This window comes from Cyprinodon tularosa, unplaced genomic scaffold (assembly GCF_016077235.1).
Source record: "Cyprinodon tularosa strain WSP-4 unplaced genomic scaffold, ASM1607723v1 ctg107, whole genome shotgun sequence".
In the NCBI taxonomy this organism is placed as follows: domain Eukaryota; kingdom Metazoa; phylum Chordata; class Actinopteri; order Cyprinodontiformes; family Cyprinodontidae; genus Cyprinodon; species Cyprinodon tularosa.
Genome location: NW_024037860.1, coordinates 2,924,272 through 2,952,233, shown reverse-complemented (window position 1 = coordinate 2,952,233; position 27,962 = coordinate 2,924,272). Strand labels below are relative to the sequence as shown.

At 38.7% G+C, this 27,962-nt stretch overlaps 1 long non-coding RNA gene across 4 annotated transcripts; it reads left to right on the top strand.

The window, feature by feature from the left end:
- The first annotated feature begins 4,397 nt into the window (after positions 1–4,397).
- Positions 4,398–16,121, top strand: LOC119785580. Of its 4 annotated transcripts, none has more exons than XR_005281056.1 (6): positions 4,398–4,568; positions 5,414–5,486; positions 11,187–11,346; positions 13,610–13,650; positions 13,762–13,931; positions 15,956–16,121. It is a non-coding gene; the product is annotated as an uncharacterized LOC119785580 (long non-coding RNA). The 4 variants fall into 4 exon arrangements; XR_005281054.1 differs by having other exon boundaries at positions 4,401–4,568; positions 13,610–13,655; XR_005281057.1 differs by lacking the exon at positions 5,414–5,486 and having other exon boundaries at positions 4,402–4,568; positions 13,610–13,655.
- The last annotated feature ends 11,841 nt before the right edge of the window (positions 16,122–27,962 follow it).

Below are 27,962 nucleotides of genomic sequence, written 5' to 3'. Positions count from 1 at the left end.
CCAGTCACTCTGAACAGCTCATGTCTTTGGTAAAAAAAACAAAAACAAAAAAACAAATGGGCCCAGACCATTATAATGTCTCTATCCTATCTCATCATGGGAACAGATTGTTTCAAGTCTGATTTGTTTCTAAGAAGTTACATTTTGGTCTTATTTGATGTGGGAAACCTATTCAACAAGACTGCTGTGTCATCCACGTGATTTGTGGCTAAACTTGCCATGTTCGAAAATTTGCCCACCTGAAGTCTGGGTCTCTGCTGCTCCTTCACAGTTATTCAGACAGTTTCCCTAATTGATATTCCCCTTGCTCATCCACTCGGTTAAGGTTAGCAGCCACATCTTAGTATTTTTATAGCCGTGTTTTAACTACTTTCACTATAATGTTGCAAAGGGAGATTCTTAGAGAAAAGTAGCGAAAAACATCAACCAAAGGTTCGTAAAGACTTAAAACAATAGACCAGTTCAGAATATTACTGCACAGAAGAAACTGATCCAAAAATAAACATCCATTTCTTAAAATCATTCCATTTGCCCTTAGTTTGGGCAGGTTTTTATGATAGTTTTTCACTGGAATAATTCAATTCAATTCAGTTTATGTATATAGCGCCAATTCACAACACATGTCATCTCAAGGCACTTTACAATTCAACCAGATCATACAGTCAAATTGATTCAAAGTTTTCTAAGGAAAACCAGTTGATTGCATCGACTCATTGACTCAAATGCAATCCCTCACAATAAGCATGCTTGTAGCAACAGTGGAGAGGAAAAACTCCCTTTCAAGAGGAAGAAACCTCCAGCAGAACCAGGCTCAGTGTGAGCGGCCATCTGCCGAGGCCGAATGGGGTTCAAGGAGACAGAAGCAGATATACAAAAAGCAGCTGCAAAAGGCGGCCCCATCCAGGAAACACACAGGAAGGCAGACGAGCTCTGAGATAACTCCCATATCAGAGGATGAAGAGAACACCTCCAGCCAGTCATGTTTAGAGAAACAGGACTACACTGGAAAACAGGCCAATCTCCAGCATCTATAAACAAGGGTGTTGATGGAAGCAGCACAGCTGATGTTTCTCCAGGATGGTGTCACAGCCAAACAGGAACAGACGAGGCAAAGCTACTATGAGAGAAAGCAGAGAGACCATAGCATTAGAGATTGAACTAACAGATTCAATCTCTGTTAGAGATTGAATCTAGAGATTGAATCTCTGTTAAATATTGAATCTAACAGAGATTCAATCTGTTAGATTAACTAAGACTAACTATTCCTGCCCTTGAAATCAGATAATTGAACATTATGCAATTTAATTTTTTGATTTTTGTTATTATTTTGAATGTGAATCCTCTTATTTCAAGGGGAAATTATATTATTTATCTGCTTAATTAAAGGGAAAATAGACAATTTTAAGGGAAAAAAATGACCTTTTCAATTACTTGACCTACTTACTACTTACATACTTATTCGAAACACCTTTGATTCAGGTTCTCTTTCTGCCAAGGAAACCATCCTAACCTTATACAGTGCCTAGAATGGTTTAGGATGATTAGAGCAGACCTACATCCCATTTGAAATATGTGATAGCACTCCAAAATCACTAGATATTGAAGACTAAACTCCGTTATGACAACAAAAGCTCGTTCTTCAAAGCATTGATTTAGGGGCTGAATGGAAATAAATGCAACACATTCAAGTTTTTATTTGTAGATGATTTTGAAAGCAAATATTTCCCTTTTACTTTGCAACTATGTGCCATTATGAGGTGGTATATTACTTAAAATGTCAGGGTAAAATGAATTGTTATTTATGGTTTTAACTTGACAAAAAAGTGGAGATCCAAAGTATTTGTAATCCTTTTAAAGAATTATGGGATTACTTTTTCTAAGCTTCAGAAGTATTGCATTCTTGTTGTTGTGGTTCAAGGAACCAGCAGTCCATATAGTTGGTTGCTTGTGATTCAGAAGTATAGGAGGAGAATGAAGCTGCTATTGTTATTTACACAGTATAGTGTAGAGGCATTTTCTTTCAACCCACATGCCCTTCTACCCACAGTCTTGCTCCATGGTGCCAAAATGTCAATAATATCCATCGCAGGTTAATCTCCCTGCAATGGAAACATGAAACACTTTATCCTAAACTGCATATGTTTCACATCCGGGGTCGATTTACTGTATGTCAGGGGCAGTATTAGCATTCATATTAGCTGCCTCTCCCATGTAAGATATTCGTCATTGCCAGGGCCTTTAGCGCACCAGAACAGTTCAGGGATGCTTATCTCATGAGCCATAAATTAGGGGATGAATTCCCTCCGAAACATCACAGGCGAAAGATGGAGGATGGAGTCATTGTGCTTGCTTGGTGTTTTGACACTGTAATGACACATGTTTTACAATCCCCCCCCCCTTACTCTTTTTTTTATTCAGAAGGAGTGGACCTGTCTGGTCCTTGCTGGAGAGAAATGGGCCTCTTGGACATTACCACCATCTCCCGAGGGAGACATAAATGAGATGGAAGCGATAGGAGGAGACTGCAGTAAGAAGAAAGCAGTACAAGAGAGTCCAAACACCAAAGAAGGGAGGAATTGAGCATGTGAGTGGACTGATGGGCAGCAATAGTTTTGTGATATACACTGTATGGCTCATTGCCCAGGGCAACACTCTCTAGTGAGCGCTAAGTAAACTGCAATCTGTCAGTTTTACCTTAAATTTTGTTTGGCTTATTCACTGTACATGTCTAGTTAAGGGGCATTTACCTGCCCCAAGTACTGTAGGAAAATAGGCAGAAACTGCTGTTGCTCTAAGGTTGGTATGTAATTTACAGCTTAAAGGCCTAATGTACAGCTCTTTTGGGGGATTTAATGATATCTTATCATCCCCAATAGCTGCTCAAAGCGGAAGTTTGTTATTTAATGGAGATTATTTAAAGCACAATTTGAAATATGAAATATACGATAAGCTTCTGCTTTACTGGCCAATTTCATGTGTACAAACAATGAGTTTGACTTCTGTTTCACATAGTCATACTATTTAGACATTATGATAAATATTTTAACAGCAGGTGAAAAATAAGAACATTATGTGTATAAAAATGTACTCTTATGTTGTCTTTTTATTTGTGCTGCTTTTTTTGTTGTTATAATAGTGGAATATGCTTAATGCTCAGACTTTAAGGCGTTCAGTTTGTCTAACCAAAAGACAGCCTGGGGAAATACACAGTCTGTACAGCAGCTCTGTAGCACCATCCCAAAGCTGAAAGTTTAAACTGTTTGTGTCCAGCATTCGTGGGGTCTGCATGGATGTTAGCTGCCCTCCTAGATGGAGGGTACATCAGCCCTGATGACCCTGTAGACTTCATCTTTCAACTCATTGCAGTGTTGCAATATTTGTTGGTGGCCAAGAACAACCACACAGTGATAAGTGTGTACAGGACAAACTAACTTAGAAATGGTATGACTAGAATAACATTAGTTTTTGCACACTTATTGTATATGTTCACAATTATCTTTTTTTTTTTTTATTATAGACAAAGATCGATAGAATAAATCTAAAAAAAAAAAAAAGATTGTAACATTATAATTTACCTGAACAAAGAAAAAAACTATAAACCAACTTGGTCCGAAGGCAAAACTGGTCTCTCCGGTTTTTGTAGGATCACTGCCTTAAACAGTTTACTATAACTGTTAACCAGCCTTTTACATTGTCCATGAGGAATTTTGATGTAGACTTTTTTTGAGAATTGAAAGGTTTTGATGCTTGAGCCTCCTATTAAATGGTATGTGATGTCATCGCAAACAGCTTAAGGTTTGTACTGAAATCGCCAGTCTCCAAGGAAATGGTCTTAAACTCAATTTCTCAAGGGGGCCTGTATCCTGCAACATTTAGATGTACCGGTACCTCTGTCTCAAAACCTGTCTCCAATATTAGCTTTATCAGCATAACTAGTGAAGTAGTTATTTATTGTCAGGCAAACTCAAATCTGGCCCTCCAGATCTGAGTTTGAGACCATGGCTCTAAGGTCACAAATGGATGAAAACTCATTATAGCAACTGCTAATGAGTAAACCTAAAGGCTCTTCTGTTGTTTTTATTTTGCAGGACCTGAAGAAGCAAAGCAGCCCCAGACCATCACACTTCCCTCCTTCTATTTCTAAAATGCTGTTTCACACCAGACTTTACAGAACTATTTCAAAATGGTCTATTATTGTCTAGTCACTAGATAGAGTACTGTCCCGGTGATCAGGAACAAATGAAAGACATGACTTTTAGTTCTTTTCATCATGGTATTTGTCCTGAAATGCTCCCATGGAAATGTGTTGGGGGCCTAGTGGTTAAAGGGAAAGGAGAGGCTACCAGATTGCTGGTTCAAAACTTCAACTGTCCCTCTGGGTGCCTCAGGAAGACCCTTAACCTGAAATTGCTCCCTTTGCGCTACTCAGTGTGGCAGCACACTCCTCCCTTAGGGACGGGTTAAACGCAGAGAACAAATTTCCCCACTGTGGGACTATAAAGGGATCTCTCCTTTCCTTTTTTTGTCTTTTTTTTATTCTTGAATCAAGGACACCATCTTAAATTGAGGTAAGTGAGATCTACAGTGCTTTAAATGTTTATGAAATATTTTCTAATGAGCTAATATTCTGTTTTGTGTGAAGAACTTTTGGCAGGCTGGCCATTTCTGAGAAAATTCATTACCACTTCAAGTTTTCTCAATGAGTCACTGGTTGTGGTTTTTTCGAATCTTAAAATTGTCCTCCATCCCTGTAGATGACTTTGTTCCGAATTCGTCCTTGAATTTATTTATACACAATGTTTTGCTTTTTCAGATCCTTTAGCCTACTAAAAATTATCCAGCAATTACTGATCAAATATGATTGACCTTGGAGTAGTTGGTGAAATAAAATTCAGCTTTAAAAAAAAAAAAAAAACTAATTTATCCGAAGGTAATACCATATTTAACAAGGTTATTTTGATTTTAAGTTTAAAAATTAAATCATCTGCAAGATGTCTAATAAAATGAATTTACTGCAATCCACAAGAAGAAAGTTGAAGGGCTCCACTTTTTTTAGTGAGTTACAGTGAAAGAAATTGCTACTTTGAGGTAAGCTGAAGAAAGGCCTCGCCCAGGGTATCCCTGATGCAAGAACCGCCACTGCTGATTGGAGAATGATGGAAAGGGGAACAAAAAAAGGGTGTTTGTTTTTAATTGCGCCCAGGGTTGCTGCACAAGCACAAAGGTGCATCATTACTTACCTGACAGAGCTCTACAATCACGGGCCCTACCAATAAATACTCGTTACTTAAGACTAGAATATAAATAAAGTGAAGGTCACATCTGAGAGAGGCGGGATCTAGGCTTTTTAGCCATCAACCCTACCTCCCTCTCTTTTATTTCTTACATTCTCTTTCTCTCACACTCATTACAGGGGAAGCCAAGCAGCGCTGGTTAGGGGAACGTGTGATGAGCCTTGGGAGATATATCCACTGGGAGGGAGTGAGGTAGGGATAGACTGAAGGGGAAGGGGAATAGATAAAAAAATGCTAACTTGTCTTCAAAGGAGGCAAAAAATAATTGAAATGGGCTTCATGCGTGTATGTGTGTCTCTGTGTGCGTGAGCGGGAGAGGTGGGAGAGATTGAGAGTCTCCATGTTCGAGTTGGTAATTAATTGAGGAGGAATGCGAAACACTGTGTGGTCCTCCGCCGACACCCTCGCTGACACACGAGGCGGAGATTGATAGAGGAAACAGTGTGATAAAGATATGAAAGGAGGAAAAGAGGGAGAGGAAGTGAACGGAAAAAACATAATAAAGTGTAGGGAAGTGGTGGTGGTGGGGTGTAGAGGAACGTTGTCAGAGTTGTCTGAAAATGAGGAGGAGGGGAAGAAGGAGGCAGAGAAGACGGAGAGAGATAGAGTTCAAAGTGTGCCCAGACTGAGTCCTGTCCTCGCCGTGTCCTTCCTCGAGCCCCGAGTCATGCATCGCTCATCTTGTCACATTGAACTCCAGATGCTCCTACCCTGGAGAGCGCTCCGGCCGCGGCCATTTTTCTTCATTCTCGCTAACAATTTGGTAATGAAATATTGATTTTTAGTTAGATTCATATTGATGCCATTAGCTTTGCATTGATAAATCACGTTTGGCTGCTTGTCTGGCGTGGCAGAGCGAGAGCCAGGGCCCAGAGATTACAATCAAAGCCACTGATGTGTTAATTTGATGGATATTTGCCCTCCACCACCACCCCCTACACACCCCTGCCTCTTCTCCTCTTTATGTTTCACTGCATTTCATAACATTGTGTTTCTTCATTTTTTTTATTACAATGCACCCCGCGAGGATATTTATGTCCATGTCCATTTCTCCCGAAATAGCCTTTCAGCCAACCTGCCTGTGGCAACGCTGTGCAGTCTTAAAGTCATTTCATTTCTTATAGACAAGACAGGGATATGAGGGACTGTTCACACCCGTTGAGTCAAATGAGCAAAACAGGGCATGGCTATTTCTAAACTTTGACACCAACAAAGAAGCAGCAGTAGCAGAAACTCACAGTTTACGAGAGGCCCTCTTTTGCATGAAATGCCCATAATCTACCAAGGAAGGGGAAAAACGATATGAATTTTATCCAGTTTTTCAGTATTTATTGTCAGAAATATTGGCAATATATGTGAAAACAGAAAAAGCAGCACTCAGGGTGCATTTTATATTTTATTCTTTTCTCTTTTCTTTTTTCAAAGGAGCAATTTGCTTAAACGCCTGGAAAACTTACAGCTCTCTAAAAGCATCTTGCACACAAAAAGGTTGGGGAGGATATAACATTTGAGAAACATTAGGATCATTTTCCAGATTAGGGCGGTTTTTAAATGAGTCTCCTGCCGCAGCTTCGCCTTCCAACTGCAATATGTGTCTGCACACAGTCATCTTAATGAAAGGAAATGATGGCGTTCACTTTAATGACGTGAAGTTCAAGGACTGCTTATTGTTCCAGAGAAAAGCCATCGTTTTTCACGGTAATATGAGTATTTCTTTCCCTTTTTTCTTCACGGTGCAATTTCATTTGAGAAACAGACACTGAAGGTTAAATGCGCTATAGAGGTTGTCAAAATATGACAAAAAAATAAAAATCCTGGTTTTGAAACAGATATATTGATAACGTCCTCCTGTGCCGTTATCACTGTTTTGGTAATGCTTCATCTGAATTCCTTTTTAATCTTTCTAGGCGATTATGCAAAACAGAGTACGGCCCTAATTATCACAGACACAAGAGCCACTCTGTTTCACTCTAGTTAGAAAGCAATTTTACAGCAAGCCGACTTCTGCCTTCAACATCCAGCAGACATTTCTCTGCAGCTTTTTAAAGAAATGTACCGATGGCAATCTACTTTACAGTATGTTTATTGTGCATGTCATAAAGCAGCTCCCCAGTTTACATTTATTCCCTAATTTAGTGTTCAGCATGGAGTGAATCCAAATATTTTGGTTCAGATGTGATTTTGTTTGATAGAATGACAATAACCCGTATTAAGGGCAGATGATCCCCAGACGTCTGGGTGGGGGGGGGCTGTGGCATTTACTTGAAACACAATTAAACACCAGAGTTATGGCTTCTTTAGGGTCTCCTGCCTTGCCTTTGATCCCATACTGCCTCCATCTCCTGTCATGGATTATGGAGCCAAACGGTTGTTTGTGAAAAGGCCAGCCAGGCCTGAATGACGGATTGTGGGGGTAGTGGCTTCAGTATGACTGCAACAAATCTGGCAGCTGAACTGCCTGAACTTCTAGTTTGGCTCCAACCTGGTTAATGCTCATTGAGGCAATTTCTGAAACAACTTCCACTCATATACCTAGATAGGAGACATGCTTTGGTTTAAAACAAATAAAACTCACATATACATTTCTTGTTTTTTTTTTTTTTAAGTAGTTATTTAGTTTCACTGTAAATCCCTATTTAATTGAAAAAGATTTTAAAAAGGTATAACATGGGGCTAATATTGTAAATATTCTCACCTCTATCCAAGAATTAAAAATAAAGTTCTGTGCTATTTTTAATAGCACAATATGGGGCTAATCCCCACTGTTATCTTACCTTCAGACCCTGTGACATCAGTCACCAGGATGTTTACTATAAAGAAATCAAATATTTTTATTTTGTTGTCTTTTCATTGTAAACACATTTTTCCAGACTAACAAAACGCTATTCAGAACTAGGGATCCTTTTTACCACCGGATCAAGGACCAAAGTATGATTACCAGGTTACATATCTATACCAGAAAATGTTCTTGGTAGAGAGATGATGTTATTTGCATTTGATATAAGTTGTTTTTCACTCTTTGAAACAGTTGACAATTAATATTTTCTGTTAACAATAACATTTCCAAATTAATCCTGCATTAAGTTGTCCATTTTATTGTTAGCTAGGGTGGACCTCTGTTAACAGTCTTGTTCCTAACCATTGCTGGATAGATTTCTGGGGTCAAAGGCCAGAGATGTTCTGATTTGGAAACATCTTGCATAGTTAGACAGATTGGTGCAGCCACAGCCATAAAGCTAGCACTGCACCACTGTTGTTGTAATGGAGAGTTTTGGGGGGGTTGTGCTATTTTTCCAACATAGCTGTGGGAATTGATTTCCAAAAACTAGACAATAGCCTTAAAAAATTTGCTTACCTTTCCCTAAATTGATTTAGGAAAAAAAAAAACACATTCAACAGAGACTGAAACGGAGGTACTGTAGGAAAGTAAAATGGGATAAGAGTTAAGGAATGAGAGCCATAGGAAAAAGGGTTAGAACCAACCAACCAAACAGAAAAGCAGAAAATAAACAATAGCTCCTAGAAGTCTGCTTCTGCACCTGTATTAGACAAATGCTGTGTTATATATCTGTAGCTTCAGCTTAGTATTTAGCATTATTGTGCATCCATTAATGCCTGGAAACAAACTTCTGTGGGTTGAATGTATGGGAATGCTCATTTAGAAAGGATTTATAAATCATTTTCAGATGGAAAATATGCTCATTAGCAAGTGTGGGTGACCTCAGACCAGCCCTGTAGGGCCCAGGATCAATAAAGAATCTACGTGAGCCCCAGATATCCAAAGGCAACCCAGATCACTGGGACACAAGGAGGCCAGAAATAAGGATAGCCACACCCACCAAAGAAGGGCAGACAAGAGAACCCAGGGCCCAACCTAAAAGGGAAATACAAGGCCAACCCCCAAATAGGCCCAGTCTCTGAAGTGCCTAACCCAGAAGCCATGGTGCTGAAGTAAGGCAAAGTTCTCAAATTTTATGGTCAGTCTACATTCCTACCCACGCCTACGATCATAAAATCTAGATAATGACAGAAAGAATGAGATCCCTGATACAAGAGGCTGAAAAAGCTTTCTCTGCAGGGTGGCTGAAAAAAATCGGGTGGTGAGTTTGGTCATCCGCAAGAGATCCGGTGTAGAGTAACTTCTCTGCATCAAGAGGAGTCAGCTGAAGTGGCTTGGACATCTTTTCAGATGTCCTGTAGACACCTCCCTGGAGGTGTTTCAGGCACATACCACCAATAGAAAGCTCAGGAAATACCCAAGGACACACAGAAAGGACTATGTTTCTTGACTGGCTCCAGAACGCTACAGTCTTTCCCCAGAGGAGCTGTAGATAATGTTTGGGGAGAGGGAAATCTGGGGGGCTCTGCTGAAACTGCTGCCCCTGTGGCCTGGTCCTCGATAACAAAAGACGAGATCAAGAATTGATCATTTCATTTGCAAACACAACACCTGAAACCACTAATGAATAATACTTCTGTTTTACAGCGATTTCATTCAAATATACAAATACATTCAGTGGAAATATTCATTCATAATTAGATGAAGGACAAAGTTAATCTGTTTGATTCTGAGCGTGAAGAATCTCATCAAAGTTATTTTTTAGGGTTTTAAACAGATAAAGTTGTACAGTAATATTCTTACAGCCTTTGTGTGATGAAAAAATATAACAGTGGTAGCAAGCTTTACATCTGCATTCTGTAAAGCTTGCAAGATCACCATTTCAAATCTGATGATGGATTAAATCCAGTGCAAAAATTGTGTTTTAGTGAAGAATTGCAATGACAAATCAAAGGTATTATGATTATTTTTCAATAAACTGCCAGGATTATATATCATTAGCTAATTTATGTTTCAAAGAAGCAAGGTTCTCAGCTCCATGTGTTTCATCATCCTTTCAGATGCTTGTTCAGGCTTTAATAAAAGTAAGTAATTATTACAACCCGTGACTTCAAATTGATTTGCACTCTGTTTCACATTGGAAAAGCTGAGAAATGTTGAAGAGTTCTTGCTGCAAAACACTAGATATGTTTCCCAAATCCAAGTAAGTCTACAGTTTTTAAGAAGCATATTCAAGTCCCAGTGCCGAGTCATTGAGGGCCAAGTCCAAGTATGGTCTCAAGTCTGTTATGTCTCAAATAAGCATTATTTGATCAAATCCATAACATATGTAGCAGCTCTGAGTCTGAATAGCTGTGGCCAAGAATTCAAAACTATACATTGTCCTTTGGTCTCAATAAACACATTAAAAAGGGATAAAAAAATGTATATTCATTTTCATAAAATCTTTTTAAAAATTGTTTTGTATTTTGCAAATCTCCAATTTTGAGGTGTTTCTTCCCCTCTCTATGATAATAAGAAAAACTGTTTCTAAAAATTGAGTGTCAGACGTGGAGTTCAAATCCAGTCTAAAACCTGTAGGGCACAAGTGAGTTTTTAATCTAAAGTCTGAGACTTAACATTTTGACTTTACAGGAAACCAGTTTATAATCCTAACTTAAGCTCTCTTTTCTCTTTGTGGTAAATATGTCAAAGCTACACCTGTTTTGAGAATTTTTATTACCTGAGTTATCAAATGTTTTGTCCGTGAAAAGATATTTAGTCATAATTTTTAATGTCAAACACAGACATTTCCTCCTACACACTCATCATGGACAGTTTTAAAAAGTTTTCAGTGAAATAGAGAATAAATATTCTGGGTAATATAGAAGACTCTCTAAAAATACATTCCATCTGGTAAAGTCAAAATATATGTGGTGATATCAGGATGACCTCATGGATCGGCTCTAATTGATCTACTGTTGACCTGCAGGGACACATTTCCGCTGTAAAACTCCACCTAAAGTTTGAACGGTTTTGATTTAGGACGGTGGTCCCTCTCTCCTTTTTGATAGGTGCTATAACTCATCTCAGGATGGATTCCCATCAGTCCAAACTTCCATCAAGCTCAAGAAGCTCAGTGTGCTTTTCATTGATTTGACTCAGAGTCGCCACATCTCAGGAGAAATACCTACAGCTCAAGAGGATTTACTATTGATCCCCACTTCCTAGGTGGTAATATACCTCCATCCCCACACACACAGCCTGTCCCCATTTTCCTGACAAGGTGTGCAGTGCAGATATACTAGAAACATTACGACAGAACTGATAGACTGAGGGAGGGAAGTTTTTTCAGGAGACAACGCTCTGGGAGGGATGACCTCTCGTTCAACTAAGAGTGAAAAGCCTCTATTTGAATTCTGTATATGCTCTGATGGATGAAGCTTTATGTTGCCCTGCCCTTTACTGTATTGTACTAGCAAGCCTTTTATTACTTTAATGCCTTTCTAGTGATGTCATCCTGAGGTCATGTTCAAACAGGGGCCATCAGTGGTGCTTTGATTGGCAGAGGCACTGCTTAGGCTCGTCCAATGGCTGCTCAGCTTCCCAGCTGGTTGTCATGAGATGGGAGTTAGCAGGGGAGGGATTTCGTTAGTGCCCCAACCATGCAGCAGGAATCGATATCTACCCCCCGAAGCATTGCTGTGTTCCTTTCGGCCAACCAGCGAAGAGGGGACAGCAATGCTTACACTCACTCCAGAGTTCCAATCCTACAGCTCACAGCGGCTAAATTGGAGAAAGGAGGGGGGTGGAGGGAAGGAAGCAGTGGAGCGGGCTTCTGAAGAGAGAAGACAGAGCAGTCAAACATTTCAGGGCCCGCCATTCCAGAGTAATGAAGCATAGCAAGAGAATATACCTCTGCAACATTTGATAAAGATGGGCTGACATGTCAGTCCAAATAGGTTCCTCTGTGCGCCAGCACGTGTCTATCCATCACTGCTAGGCATTACAGACAGGAAGAAGAGGGGAGAGGGGGAGGCCAGTGAGTAAATAGCAAGAAGAGTGTAAAAATTGAGTGACAGTGAGGGAACAGGTGGGAAGGCAAGGGTAGATAGAGAAAGAAGATAAAGAGAGGGAGTGAGTGAATCCTTGGCAGCTGGTGGTTCCTATCAAGGCCGATTGGTTAGTGAATGAGGCTCGGGAGGCCCTTGACCTTGTACCCACCAGTTTGTTTTCCGCTCACTCCGGAACTCCGGCTCCTGCAGCGAAAGACAATAAAGAAGCGAATGAGTAAACGTTGCACATTTTACGTCCTCATCATCCCCTCACTCTGTCTCTCCATCTGTTACCGCCTCACCCGTGCTGTAAAAGAAGAAAAACAGAAGGAGAGGAGCACAGCAAAGAAAAGATGAGCAAGGAAATAGTTGTGTGCGTTGTACCTGGAGTCAAAAGCTGGGGAAGGTTTTGGTCAGGTTAAACTGTGAATGAACCACATAAACTATGGCGTATGGTATAAGCATTAAAAGTCAAAGAGTACGCGCAAAAGTAAATTCCTTCATGCGACTTTGCATTTAAAGGGTACATATAAATCATAAAAAAGTGTCCAATATATATCTGTAGATGTCTAAGATGTCCCCAAGTTAATGAAGTCTCTGCAATTCATTAGCAAATCCAGCTGTTCTGTGAAGCAGGTTTGCTAGAGAACAAGAATGAAAATACACAATCATTAAGACAGAGGGGCACAGCAGACAGGTCAGGAATATGCTGTAGTTGAGGAGAAATTTAGAGTTAAGTTATCAAACATTGCCCCAAGCTTTTAATATCTTACAGAACATGCTCCTTCTGCATTTTATAGGTATGACACATTTGCAAACCCACTAAGAAATGACAGCTAAGTAGCTCTCGAGGAACCTCACAGAACAACTGAAGTACAAATTTTTCTTTGGGGGGAGAGTTGTAAGAAAAAAGCACATTTTAGAAGAAAGCAACAAAAATAAGTACAGGTTTAAGTGTGCAACAACAAATTTGGAAAAGGATGCTGCGGAGAAATCTTGGAAATGTCGACAGAGGTTAACCCACCCAGAGGACAAAAACATGCAGACTGAGCTACAGTTAAAGGGTTGAATGATTTTATAGAAGCATACACATTTTTTAGAAAGGTCCAATCAAAGTACAGAGCATAATTAACTGAAGCTAGGATAATACTTGCAAACACGTAAGGGCAAAGCTAAAAACAGCAGAAAAAAGTTTATTTCATATTCGTTTACAAATATGCAGCTTTAAAGGGTGTACGTTTTTTGTATAAAACATTAGTTTTTTACATAACACAATTAAAGAAAAGTCTCTGTTAAGATATTTCATTAAATGTAAAGTTTTTACGCTGATGACTGTGTTGTTTCTAACTATATTTGCTGGTCATGCAGAACTTTTGAGGGTATTTTATTATCTTATCTCACTTTGTAGCACTGAAGTTCATACTCTAATGTTGTGTTTGCAGGCATTGGGGTGATACACATTTCTGCACCTGGCCGAATAATCGTTGAGTCAGTTAATATTGATCAACTACTTTACCATAAAAGGCAGCTGCTGACATGCCGTAGTTATTTTTTGCTGTTGGACTGTAATGGCTTAACTTTTTACTTCTTTCAGCAAAACCATCCTTTTGGGAGGAGCAAGGTTTCTTGGAACCACACAAACAGGAAGAGAGAAGAGAAACAAATCCAACAAATAAGGCCTGCCACAACATAACGCAACATGGCTGCTCATCGTCCCCAGGAGGTAGCACGGGGGGAGGGCCCCGCAGCCTGCTGGCCAGCCAGGTACACAGCTTTGCACTCAAGTCTTGAGGTGATTAATGAAATCTTAACGGCAGGCGAGACAGAAATATTCATCACCTGGCTGCCTCTATTGTAATGCATGTGGAGAAGCCAGAGTGTGACAGAGGAGAGCGGAGACGAGAGCCCGTCCAGAGACAAAACACAACATGGGGCACGGGGATTATTACCAGGCCCACAGAAACAACGCTTTTTGTTCTCCTCAACAAAATGGAGGCATGTGATTTATGGACAGCCAGCATCTGTTTGGAGCAAGGGGAGACACAGATTCATGTCTGCTATTATGGGCTGTCCATGTAAGCAGGGTGAGGTGCTGAAAAGGAGGGGAAAGGAGGGGGTCGTTGCTGCTTGCACTCACGGTGGTGGGGTTGTAGTCGTTAAGAGCGCAACCTTCTGGGGAAAGTGCACAGTGTCAGTTCTTCGTCGTGCTGTGAATCTGTTACTTTAGTGTGTGGGTGAGGTGCTGTGTTACACTGTGTATCACAAACAGATGTAGGCCTTCACAAGCGGCACTGGGGGAAATAGGTCCTGACATGATTTTTGCTGTGAAAGGCTGAGAGTGAAACAAAGTTTTAAACAGTGGCTGATAATATGTAACCAAACTGAGCAGGAGAGAGGACGAAATCTCCTGTATGATCGCTCCTCACAATGAATTCAGCTTTGTGTGCAAACCTGATATGATCATTTTGATTGATGACATGCCTCAGAATGAGCTGTGCGGCGCACGCCCAAGATACCGTTGCTTTCTGTAAAAAGGAAAAAGAAGAGACATGCAAAAAAAAGCGGGGAGACAGAACGAGAAAGCTGAGCTGTGCAAGCAGAGACAGAGTGCAGCAATGAGTGAGGGAGAGCGCGTCCTGTCCATGTGTGCAGTGTGGCATTGACTCGTGTCCACTCCCACTAATAGACAGTGTCAGGTAAGGCTGCTTAGCGCCAAAGCTCATGGTTGTGGGGAGAGCAAAGGCCTGAGATGGCTTTAACACCCAATCGCTGATCTCTGTAAACATCAACACCAGGCAGCACGGCCTGATACCTGCTGTGCACACATTATACAAACATGAGCCATTGTTATATAGACATATTATACTTCCCTTTGGGCATAACATTATCCTAAATATAACATAAGCAGCACTTAATATATCCAAATCGCAGCCTCAGAAAACAATTACACAGCTCTGTTTTTGTTTTTTTTTTGTTTTTGTGAAAATCTCTTTTTTTTTCCTTCCAGGCAGCAAGAGAGGGAAAAAAGGCCCTCATTGTTCCATTGTTCACTTTGTGTCCTTCTATGCCTTGGAACAGCAATTGTTTGCTGCACAGTTAGGGAACACAATGGTGTTCACATAAAAATGAGCCACTTAGCTCTCACACTAAATTAGCACTGCAGAGGGGAGTCAGGCTTTCCAAAATCGCTTATTCACATTTTCCGCTCCTTACCAGCCCTATAAAACCAGCCGCTTCTGCTGAGGTGGACAGAAACGGTGACAGCCGGCGCGTTCGCTCCATCCGTATCACTGTGTTTTGATGGAGTAAGAGCAGAGGTATTCAATTATATGGGGAGGATTGTACCATCATCTGCCATAATCGTGTGAAATCAAAACCAATGGCCTGTTGAAACGAATGTTAGACAAAAAGAAAGGGGATTGACAATTAAAGAAGCAATCCGGTGGGTATTTCTTTTTTATGAACTAACAAATGTAGACTGCGGATGGTAATGACGTATAGGTTTCCATTCAAAAAGAGTGCAAGAAAGAAAAAGAAAGGGATATAAATGCTCTGTAGGACTCTGTTCCAATGATGTCATAAGAATCAGGCAGTTCAGGATCACTTTTCAGTTACATGAACTTAAACCCCTAATTTCTACTGAACTGTTGTCATTTTCTATTTCAAAGCCATATTCTTAAATCTTTCGGACTAACTTATTCAAATGTGATATGGATTAATATTTCTAAAAACAGAAAATGTCTGTTTTTAATATTTTTTGAAGTCATATATTTGCTCTCTGTTTCTAGCAGACCATGTTTCTTTCTCACATTTGGACCTGCTGACTCCAAAGAATGTGAGGTTACCACTGAAGAAACCAAAATACCTCTAGATGGTGTGTATTTAAGCAGACAGGAACATTTTGACGGATATTGTTTTTTAAAGCTGTGTTGATACCAACAATCTCTTCAGGACATTCTGTTTTTTCTGCAAAAAAACTAAATAGAAGTAATTTCTTTCCTTTTTTTTTTTTAAGTAAGTCTATTTCCCATGATTTGGGCACTTAAGTATAATAATTTCCAATTAAATTTAAGACTATTTACTTTTAATATGAGTAAAAAACTACTCTGTTATCTTATTTCAAGTACAAAAAATAGATCACCTTATTTACTTGCTTAGAATTAGGGAAAATACACTTATTGTAATAAATGTGCAATTATTTTTAGTTTTATCATTAGTTATTATTATTAGTTGTTTTTTTTCCATCTGGAAGGATACTCTCCCTCCACAAAATAAGCAAATGTTACTTCTATCAACTGTAACCATATCTTAGATTAGTAATGATATATAATAGGGGTCTACAAAAGTGTTTCTAGACCCAAAAGTGGCTCCTTGGATCCTTCACAGGTACTTTAATTTGTTTCTTTTTTATTGTTCAGTAATGAGCCATGTTTGGTGAATATAAAGGATAAAGAATGTAGATTGTGTTGCTATTTTATTGTTGTTGTTTTTGAAGCAAGTTTTCTGGACTGAAAATATAGATTGAGACATCATTGGAACAGCCCTTTTTAACCCTTCTGTGTTTGTTATTATGGCTCAAACATGTTTTTCATACTTGTTCCATTAATAGAAGAGAATAACAGAAAATAATAATTTTAAGCTTAAGGTTTATGTCTTTAAATTTCCCTCAAACACTCTATGATGTAGTGTGGGACCAAAACTTTAGTTGTGTTGTTGTTGCAGACTCCCTTTTTTCTACATATGCCTCCAGACTGAAGTTATTTAGCAGGAGCAGGTGCAAATGTGGCTCTCTAGAATTTTAAAGACCCCTGGTACAAGATCATTATTTAGCTCAGAATATTTAGAAAAACAAAGGACATTTTGGCAATCAATGAACACTAAGTTGCTATCAATACCTTAAACTCCTCTTTGCATAGATAAGCAAGAGATTCTTAATTATTTGAACATATATCTCACCTTTGGATCCTTGTTTGATGTCTTCTCTGATGGTCAATCTCTCGCCATGAATCGATCTACATACTTTTTTAGATGGATTTGTCCGTAAGGAACCGACAACTTTTCAATTTATCTTTAACATTTTGTTGTAGACATTATAGCTGAACTAGACTCTTATATTTTTGTTCTCTCTTTCGAAATCGTCAGCTCTGATATGTGAAGAGCTTCCTTAGTTTTTCCTCTATTAAAAGGTGTTGACCTTTGGTGTGCACAGCAATTAACACCACACTCCCAAACTTTTAAAACTACTAATTTATCAGTTTAAATAATATTGGTCAAAAGCTGGTTTATCAAATAATGATACACTGCTCTTTTCCCTATCCATGATTGTTTTTTATGTTCCTGTATATGTATTTTGTATTCTCATCTCTCTTTTTATTTATCTTTTGTATTATTTGTAAAGTGACCTTGAGTGTCAAGAAAGGCGCTGCTAAATAAAATGTTTTATTATTATTATTATTATTATTATTATTATTATTATTATTATTATTATTATTATTATTATTATTATTATTATTATTATTATTATTATTATTATTATTATTATTATTATGCTGTAAGTTGTTTTTTATTTCTAATTATCTGTCACATTGCAGGCTTTATATAAAACACAGCGGCCGGTAATCACAGCACCTAAGCATTGGAAACGGGGGTGCCACAGGGCTCCATTTTAGGTTCACATTTTTTTTTGTATTTCTGTAAACAGTGTTTAGATGTTTAGATAAAAATATTATTAATGGTTAGACATATATTTATGGCCATGAAGGCCCTCCACAGCTTGGCTCCATCTTACATCTCAGATCTCCTTCACGTTAAAACCCCCATCCGCTCCCTAAGATCCTCCCACTCCTTCCAGCTCTCCGTTCCCTCGGCCCGTCTGGTCACAATGGGGAACCGGGCATTTAGTCGCTCTGCTCCCCACCTCTGGAACTCCCTCCCTCCGGATCTCCGTACTCTGGACTCCTTCCCTCTTTTCAAATCCAGACTCAAAACTTTCCTGTTCAGACAGTCCTATCCCATCTAGTTCCTACGCATCACTTCAATATTGTTCTCTTCCTTTTCTTCCTTTGGTTTTATTTTACTTCCTGCTGTTTTGTTTTCTGTGGCATCTTATGCTTGTACTTTTTAGCTCCCTGTTTTTAATGTTTTTATCTGCCTGTACAGTGTCCTTGGGTGTTGTGATAAGGCGCTTTCAAATAAAATGTATTATTATTATTATTATTATTATTATGATACTGTAATTTACTACCATGCAAAAGCAGTCAATGCTGTGCTTAGCTGTCTGCAGTAACCACAGAGTTAACCACTGCTAAATTGCAGTTTCGATATCGACAAGGCAGTTAAAGGGTTAAGAAGAAGGCCATGCTATTTGATAACCAGAAGAAAGTTCCACTTTCTTTCATTGAAATATATAAGCCCAAACATAAAAATTGATGTTAAAAGTTTGTTGGATGCAGTCTATCATGGAGCAATACGGTTCATAATAGCTTCTAAATCTTATACTCACTACTGAAATGTATAGTCTCTGGATTTATATAAATCCACAAACTTATCCATTGGTATATTTTCATCTATAAAGCTATCCTTGGACTTTTCCTGTTTGATTTTTTCCCATACCTATCACTCAGTTGGCAAAGTCCATTAGTACGTCAGAATTTAGAGAAACTGTTTTTACACCCATCTGAGTGGAATAATCCACAGCAGGTTCACTTTAATTCCTCTGAGAAAATCTAAATTTCTTTTGAGAAAAAGAAAATTGTTCTGTAACTTTCTGTATCTAAGCTTATTTTCATAAGTGGAATGTTGTAGTTACTTGTATAGTTTTTGTGATATTTGTTTTATTTATTGTTTTCCTTGTTTTCTCAAAGCATGACTGTATTGAAAACAAGTGTTTAAACCTCAGTGAGAATATCTTCATATATAGAGGTTAAAATGCATGCATCTGGCAGGATTACGTTTTGTTTCAGTTTGTCTTCTTGGCCTTATTTTTAACAGAAGTCAGGGGTGACGCAGCTGTTTGGTAAACATTGTTGGGATTCAAACATGTCAATGTTTCACATCAACCAGGCAATGTGGTTTTAATCTGGCTCCAAATGATCCCTATAGACTTTTTATAATGAAGTCTAGACTCCCCGTGCGTTTTAGTGTTGCCAATTGTTCCTAAAATCTGTGTAGCTTTCTTATATAAAGCTCAAACATTTTGTTGCAAAACCAACAGAATGAAAATAAAAACCTTTGAAGGATGAAATTTGATTTAAAAGAAGAAAAGCAAAGGAAAAATACAAATGGATCAACTCAGAAGAACTCTAATCTGTTTTATGGCTTATGTGATTTCATTCAGGCAGCTTGTTTTTAGGAGCTGTGGGCTTTGTTTAAAAAATGATTTACAACAAAAAAAGTTAAACAAATAGAAAATATAGACCATGTCAAGTTGTTCTATATGAGACCAGATGTATCCCAAGTGAATTGGAAAGATTTTACAAAAATGGCTGACCACTAGATTTAACACTGGCCCAGTGGGCGTATTGTTAAAGGAAGGAATATTCATTTATGTGCATTGTAGGAGACAAGTTTGTTCCTTTAAGAGTCAAAAGCTCCTTTTGTTGTAAATCTACCAATCAAGCAATCTCCTCCAATCCTGCACCTATGCAGCTTTGATTTTGATAAGTTGTCTTAAGGTGCTCCAGCCGATGAGTGATTAATTACAAAAATTTTGGATTTTTCCAAACATTAAGGAATTTTTTTCATGGCTGCCTTTGCTCTGCTCTTAGCACCACACGTCTCTCGTAACCCTTCCGCTTGCCGTGACCGAAGAAATGAAGTACTCTCTTGGGTCAGACAAAATCAATTCCTCACTCGGGCAAATTTCTCCAGTACCTGCGACCCCCCCCACCCCCCCACCCATGCCGGAGTAGACGTATGGCTTAGGGAAAGCATTTATGCCAAGCGCTATAACGTTCTGCCGCTGACAAACACCCACAGTGCTATTGAACCTTCATTCATTTTTGTGGGCGTCAGCCTCAACTTCCGAGGCCTTTGTTATGAAGCGGCTGAGTTGTGAACGCCGGCGTTTCTCAAAAGTACAGCACACCATTCTTTTTTTTTTTTTTTCTCCCAAGAATGCACATGTGTCCGTATCTTCCCAAAGCTGTCGTTTATCACTGAGGACTGTTTAGTTGAATGATCCCCTGGATGATTTACCTAAGCCGGAACATGCACAGCATTTGCAACAGATAGAAGGCTGTTCCTGTGGGAAATCAGACCCAACGATTCACTACCAAACATCCCATTAAATCAAGTATAATCCTGCATTTACCACCTAAACCTTATCCCTGAGCTTGACACTTTTGTCATTAACCCATGTTTCACAATCTGCCACAATCAACATCCTCTGGGAGACCTTATATTTTGAATTTCAGTTGCATTTGAATTTAAGATAATCTTTATATTTCTATGATTTTTATGACTTGCGCTTCATTACGTCATTTTAACAAGCTGTATGCAAGCTATTATACCATAACAATCTCAGCTGACCAATTTATAAGCTATAGATTTGAAATATGGAGTTAAGCACTGGCATGAGAGGGAGCCCATTGTACTGAGCACAGTCCCCTCTCTGATACCATAAAAATCCCCCCGTGAGCAATCATCTTTGTGCATTTGGCCAGAGTTTGTTTCACACGCTTTTCCAGCTCCTCCTCCTCTCGTTTTGCACCGGCCCGGGGTGATTTCCATGAGAATTAACTTGGCGATTAATCACAGTGTTCCTGCACTCCCAGATGTCATTCAGGACCTTTTACAGACATCAGCGTGCTGCAATGTTTATGGGAGAGGAGAGATATGAGCTTGGCAGCCCAGCCCAAAGACCCTTGTTCCAGCTCCCTCTGGGACTTTCATACAGTCACTCAACCACTACTGTCCTGGATCATCCAAGTCCGAGCTTCAACTTCAGGGAAAGATTCAATCAAAGAGCAATCAAATGCTATTGTTTACATAGAAAAAGACTATTCCCGTATGAATACTTTATGTTTTCCAGGAAGCAAGTAACTCTTTATAAACAATCAGAAGATTCAAAATAGAATAATTGTTGCACTAAAGAGTTTCTCTTCCAGTGTGATCCCTGTATTTGAACATTCATGACAGATGTGGATCTATTTGTGGCATAAGAAGGCGCCTCCTAGTGGCTGTCTTTGACACTTCGACAACAATGACTCAGAATTTTATTCCATTTTCATATAAAACAAAAACTTAAAGTAATGAATAATTATAACACTTACCTTTGAATGTACTGAGTTCTGGTCTAATGAGTCCGTACTTCATAGAGCCAACTTTTGCTGAACCTTTAGCTTTTGGGGTATTTCTCCTTCAGCTTAGACACTGAAGTTTTGCCCATTTCTCTTTGCCAGACAACTTTATATCAATCTTACTGAGTAACAAGCTTCTGTAAGGAGTAACTTTCTAGTTTTAACAAAATTTGAATTTTTATTTAGTTTCAGACCCTAAAAAGGGTCTGAATCCCAAACCCCAGCCCCATCTTTTGAATATTTTTTTCTTTTATTGTAAAAGCTAAACATGTATAATCTAGTAAGATCAGGACAAATTATGCTCTGAAATGGAAGGGTTAAAAGATAAAAGATATAGTAGGAATGTGACCTTAGATTCTTTTGCTCAGGATCACAGGAAAGTTGGTTTGGCCCATTTTATGGTCTGATGCATTTTACCTTTGAGTGCATAACAGCTTCACATTTGACACTCGATGATATCTACCTATAAAAAGCATAAACCCTGAAATAATAGATAAAAAAAAATGCTGTTCTCTGACAAATTTTACATAAAAATGCACACATAGAGTATGTACCACAAGGAGCGTTAAACGCTCCAGTGCCGTAAACCACAGTTGTTGAGTTTATTTTCAGAAACCACTTTGGTTTCCAATTAGAACAAGACAGTAAAACTGTAATGCTCATCAGGCCTTTTGGTATCTAATATCAATCATTTTGCTGCATACTATAGTAACCATATTGTCATTGCAGTTTGTTTCTACCACTCATTGATGCAGAAATCTGTCAGGTTTAAACATGTTTCCTCTGAGTAAAAACAAATTAATTGTTTATTAAAGGTTACTAAAGACAGAATATTTTTATATCAAAGAGTAATGCTATTAAAAGAGTGTTACCATATACATATACCCACGCATTTATCCATTGACTATTTTCTGTTATCGTTGCAGGGTTTATTTGTATCAGGAAGACATACAGTGAGGTAACTTCAGCAGGTTTCTCTTCTGTACAGTAAGTAAGAATATAGCGATTAGATAAGACATCATTTTTATACCATTAAAATCTAAACAGTAAGGTTTATTAAGATTAATCAATTCTCCATTCAAGATTTGTAAAAATAAATGCAATTTTCAATTCAAATTACCTGTAGAGATCAGTGTTTCTTTTACTCAGATTTTTCCTCTGTTAAAGAAATATCTATGCCTAAGATAAGTCACTCTAAAGTCTGTGGTACCCTCCCAGTTCCTCCAGGAAAACAGTTTTACTTAAGTAAATTAAGCTGAATGATGACATCAACAACATCTCTGGAGGTTGGATTTTCTACCATACGAAAATATTCAATTTTCAAATGAAAAAGAAAATGCAAGAAGGAACATAGAACGTGTGCTTCTTTAAATGTTTTTCAGATTTTTTTAACAGTATAATGCTTACTTTAAAGCATAAATCAGAACTGTTTACAAAAAGTAAAACTTCAAAAAAAAAGTTGCAATTTTTTTTATTTTATAAAAAACAAAAACAAAGAAACGTTCAATTTAGAATTTTTCCTCACGAGCAAACTAAAAAAAGGATCAAGCAGAGCATGTTCACTATATTCTGTTCAGCCTTCCTGTTATCAGCTGAAAGGTTCCCTCTCTCTTGGAGCAAGAATGAATCACAGACTCATCTCAATGTGAATAGAAAAAAAAAAAAATTTCAAATAATTTCTTACATGTCTATTTCGTCTAAAAGCACACATATGCATATTCAACACATACCAATAGTCATATTGGAAGCACATTGATTTAGTCATATCCTGATTTTACACTATCAAGCAGTGATTAAAATAAAATGATAATTATCCAGACTATTCAACATCCACTTGCCTGTGGATCCAAGAGGATCCACTTGCCTGTGTTTCTGTGATAAAAAACAGTCTCTCTTCTAGATGTAGACATTAAAAGGGTTATTGCTGCAACTAAATCTATTCTATTTTCTATAATCTTTGTTTTTTATCATTCATGATATGGATTTTACTACTGCCTTAGTGCTCATATGTTTAGCTGTGCACTATAGGAGCTACTGCTGCCATGAAGTCTTTACAGTAAAAAGTACTTTCTGTCCTTTTTTTTCACCTGGTGGTGAGGGCCACTCATACTGAAATGGTTCTATTCACTGTCTCCAAATACATGGTCCAAATGAAGGATTGCTGCAAACATAAGACTTCAGGAGGAGAGGAGCAGACAGCTTGATGCAACTTTTTCAACAATTGGAATAATAAACAGAACTTGTCTGCAATACTTCATAAGAAAAAGATTAAATTGGAATGAATTAATTAAATCTGTCTGTATGTTTGGATTGAAGTGACAGTATATTTCCGGATATAAACAGGAGCTGTGCGTGTTCAGTGCCTTGAGACCACGATTAGTGGGGCTTGGAGCTGTATAAAAAACTGGTGTCAAATATTCCTAATTTGCAATTCATGGATTTTCAGCTTTTGTAGCTTCTTTTTGAAATTAAGTGAAAATATTTTCTAGGTTTAAATTTTAAATTGTCAGACAGAAAAGGGTTTTAAGGTTTAAATCAAATACAAAGCTGATTTATTGAGATTATAATAGATTGATTTTTGTCTTCTACACCTGAACAGTTTGGTTAAACGTAGATAACATGTTTAAGCATATTGTGCAACAATATGACACCTTAAAGAAAAAATCTCTATCTTTACAACAGCTTTAAAGGTTACCCTTAGCAGATTAATTATTAGGGATTAAGAATAGATTTTTTTTTAAGTTTTAAAAAACTGCAACATTAAGAAGTAAATTCCTTGGCTCCAACAGGTCCCTGATGATGAAACTGAACATGGGGGTCTATGTGACGTCCTAGTGAGGGGGGTGGGTCATAGGGGGAGTTCAGTTTAACGAGTGTTCTGCAGTCAAAGACGTGTTAATAAACAGTTATGGGGAGCCCTAGAGGCGTGTAAGGGGGGTGCTTTGGGGGTCGTAAGGGTTAAAGGAAGCGAGCTGGAAGGAAGGGTGAGGGGAATTGGGTGAGCTAACTCTAAGGGGTGGAGGGACGCTGGCTGGGTTTGGTAGTGGGGGGTCAGGATCATGGTAGTCAAATCACTGTTTCCTACCAGGGAGAAGAAAGGAGTTAATGACACCCTAGAGCTTCCCACCCCCTCCCGCCGCTCCACCCTCTCCTTTATGGAGGGTGATCAGCACACACACAGTCATTTCAGAGGTGAGGAGGCCGGGGGAGACAGTGATCCCATCCCTCCGCCCCTTAGGAAGAGGCTTTCACAAAAAGAGAAGGAGGCGCGATAGCTGTGATTATTATTACTAAATATAATATAAAACAGTCAGAGTGGGAGCACGGGAAGAGGGATCCACCCATCCGCCCACATCCTCGCTGTTTAAAACTCTGCAGAGGATCCATGGACAGGTTTAAAGACAGCGTCTTTTCAATGCCAGAGGAAGAGGGAGGGGTTAATGAGGGGCTTGGTGAAGGAGCTTATGGCAGGGTGAGGGGTGAGAGAAGTGGGAAGAGGTGAGCGGGGCGGCAGGGAGGGATGCCTGGCTGCCATGGTGTCAGAGGAGGAGATGGCGGAAGCAGACCTGGAGACAAAGCTGAGACGAGCCCCACTGTGAGCATGTCTTCTCACCCACAAACCAGGGACAATCAGTAACAAATGTGTCATGCCGTTTTGAGCTGTAATTGTAGCTTCCTCTTTTGGAGCAGGAAGTGTGATTTTTGAAAAGGTGAGGCACATCATTTCGGATTCTGTCAAAACGCCAGCCAGGGGTGAAAAAAGAAATGAAATCACATGATGGAGAATAGAAAAGCTCCCCGAGTGTCATTTGAATAATACCAGAGTGCATTCCATGTGCATGTGCTCCGTTTTCACTGTTTACAACTCTCTGATTCGATACACATGTTTTTGGGGGTTTTTTTTGTGAAAGTGGGACACTGGTGCCAAAGCAGCGAACAAGCAAAACAACTGACACATCGGTCTTTGAGTCACATATGAAAGAAGCTGATCATCCTAACCTCTCATCTGCTTCATATAAAACCCAAACAGCAGCTGCCTGACTCTGATCCGGATGGGTTGACCAGTGGTGAGTAAACCCTGGACCATGCAGCCGTGTGCTTTAGCAATGCTGAACTTGAAATATTTGTTTGACACCAATTCCTCAATACACTAAACTTATGTATTTTTTATTCTAATCTCCTAACGGCGCTGAAACCTTCCTTTTTGAAGTAAGAATAATCATATTACACTAAACTACAGCAGTTTGTCCCTTAATTTTTTTTTGTACTACAGCACTGACATTGCATTCATTAAAGTTTAAACTTATCTTGACATTAATGCTTTAATATTTGTCTGGTACTTTATTTATCAAAGTTTTGTCACCATAAATGACTGTAGTTTCCCCTTGCAATTATAAACTTGAGTGAAGGGAGAGCAGATCTGAGGTTCCACAAGCCTCCAGTTTCGGATCACTTTTATTCCTTTTCTATTACTTTATTCTAAATTGAATCACATTATTTTTCTCTAGATAAAAGCTAATGACACACAACTTAAAATGTCTGTCACTGCATGACTAAATATTTGCTAACATCTATATCAATGGGAACTTGGTTCAGAGATTGCTGCAGTTTAATTCAGAAATAGAAGTCATTGCTTTTTGCTTATAAAAAAATGAAAGGCGGATATGCAGACTTATTTATAGTTTTGGAGATGAGTCAAGACCTACAGTTCAACACTCTTAAAGGTATAGTGTAGAATTTTCACATATTTTTGAAAAGACTCGCCCTATTTAAAAAAAAATGCACATGCACAACCCTGTACCTGCTCCCGAGAGGGGACGCCAATTAAACGCGTGCAAAAGCATGCACGAACCCATTTCTCCTCATGCACACTCTGTTTTAAAGTTGCTGTTTGAATCGCTCATACATGCTTACTTTCCAAAAGAAGATTTGCAATTTTGCCACTGTGTCAGACTCACCACAGGTAAGTGAAAACGAGGACGAGCACATAGGACGGCCTTGTGAAAACGTATCACCAGAATAATTGAAAATAAGGAGGACTACCTATTTTGATGATTCACCCACAAAAAGAACATCCTCAACTATACCTTAAAAAAATCTGCATAAATAGATTTTTTTACACGATACCAGAATAATCTAGGAGGGGAAAAAATACATGTCTTTTTTATTATTATTATTTTTAATCATGTCTTTAATGCTCATTGCTGCTTAATGTTAATGTGTCACTTCAAACTAGTCCTTAAATCACTGCACTACATAAAAAAAAACACTAAAGTATTTTATTTTAGAATGGTTGGTTAGATATAAACCAAACAGACCACTTAGCTTATCAGAGACCTGTTTCCAGTGAGAAAACTGAATCATTTTGTTTCTACCGTATTCTATTCAGCTTTTAACCAATTCCCTCAAAAGGATTTGAGAGAATTTTGAGTGAAAAACATTGATTGTTTTCTCCCAAAAAGGTTTAATTAATTCATTAGTTCCCTTTCTTACACATTTGTTTTCAAACTTGGTTCACTTTATCAGTTTGTCACTTTTAATATCATTTTCCTAGCTTCTTAATTTTTCTATGAATTGCTCTGGATAACCTTGTGTAAGAATGATAGCGCAGAGATAAACTTGCCTTAGGTTGCAGGTATGAGTCAGGGTGACAGTAAAGCATAAAAAGAGGCCACAGTTTAGCCTTCATGTACAATAGCAAAGAGAACACTACATGTCTGATCATTCAGTTTGAGATCAAATGGCCTCAAATTGTCTTCCATCTGTCCATAAGTCCCTAACAGCCACACAAAGTGGCCGATTAAAGCAGAAGGAGGAAAAAAATGAAGGGACATTGGTTGTGTGCACTGGCAGACTGTATAGGACCTGAGAGGTGGGGGTTTGTGCCTTTTTTTCGGATAGAAGTCCAGGGATATGGGATAACTGGTTCCACTCCATTGTAGTGTGAAATTATAAAGCGTTACCTGCTTTAATTTTCCAAATACAAATTAAATCCTCAGTAAGCTGACTTTAAATCAATAGTTTCATTTAAGAGGCCACGCCATTTAACAAAAATGAAAACTAGCTGGTCCGGTCAATGGAGCCCGGTCATAAATCAAAGGGCTTTGGGAGGCAAAAAGCCAATTTGACTTGTATATGGAGCAGCCGGTGGCCAGGGGGGAGCGCAGCAGGGAAATGAACTCACGCTTTATTAGGACTCATATTGACCTGCGTCTCCTCTACCAGCACCACCGCCTCTCTCTTGCATTATAGCGTCATGCCGTATACACCCCCTATTAAAAAACAAGAGGTGTTAGAGCGGAAAACACTTATTCATATGCAACCCTGAGAATTTTTTTATTTTCTATGTTTTTATTCTTTTGGTTTCTTGCACAAATGGAAGAAACAGTCAAGATAAAACAAGAAAAACTTTTAAAGAGGTGGAGAAAGGTAAAACTTGAATCGAATCTGGGAAAAACAACAAAAACAACAAATGTATTGTCAAAACGCCAGAAAG